Source organism: Phaethon lepturus, unplaced genomic scaffold (assembly GCF_000687285.1).
Source record: "Phaethon lepturus isolate BGI_N335 unplaced genomic scaffold, ASM68728v1 scaffold6411, whole genome shotgun sequence".
Lineage (NCBI taxonomy): Eukaryota > Metazoa > Chordata > Aves > Phaethontiformes > Phaethontidae > Phaethon > Phaethon lepturus.
In genome coordinates this window covers 34,120-34,806 of record NW_010518364.1, presented here as the reverse complement: position 1 = coordinate 34,806, position 687 = coordinate 34,120, and positions in this window count along the sequence as shown.

Sequence of the window (687 nt, the reverse complement as noted above, 5' to 3'; positions counted from 1 at the left end):
CTTGCCTTCGGTGTCCATGTCGCACCACACCGCGCGTGGAGGTGACCCTGCCGGCTGGATGACGTACACCCCGCTGGGGCTGCTGCTGGTGAGGTGGCTGCAGTCTGCGGGGAACCCTGCGGCAGCAGATCAAGCGGGGCATGAGGGACCTGTACTGCAGGACGTGCTGGCCAGTTATTGTGGGGCAGCTGTGCTGATGCTGCTGGTGCCGGATCTCACTGGGTGCTCCGCAACCAGCGGAACATATTGGGAAAGCCTCTTATCTGCTGGTGATGAGAGGGAAGAATTGCCCTGCTTTGCAGCTTAGGTTTGAGTGCAGAGACCGGCTGTCTCTCTGCGGCTGCAGGCATGGGACACGTGCACCCAGTACCTCAGAGCCCGGCCGCGCTCAGCGCCGGGCAGCACGGCTGCACCCAGACCTGGCAGCTCCTCGGCCGTCCCCCCGGCACCCATACTCACCGCCCTGCAAGCTGGCCGCACGCGCGGAGAAAGACCCCCCCCGCCACGGCAGGCAGGAGGACAAGGTCCCTGTGGAGCTGGTGTGTCCCAGCCTGGAGGCCTGGGGAGAAAAGTGCCCATCACCGTCAGGATCAACCCCCCGGCCCCCGGGGAGCTCGGGCTGGGAAGGCAGAGCCACGGGGCACGGGCAGGAGCGGGGGGGTCCCGGGGGGGCGGGGGGCGGCGGCT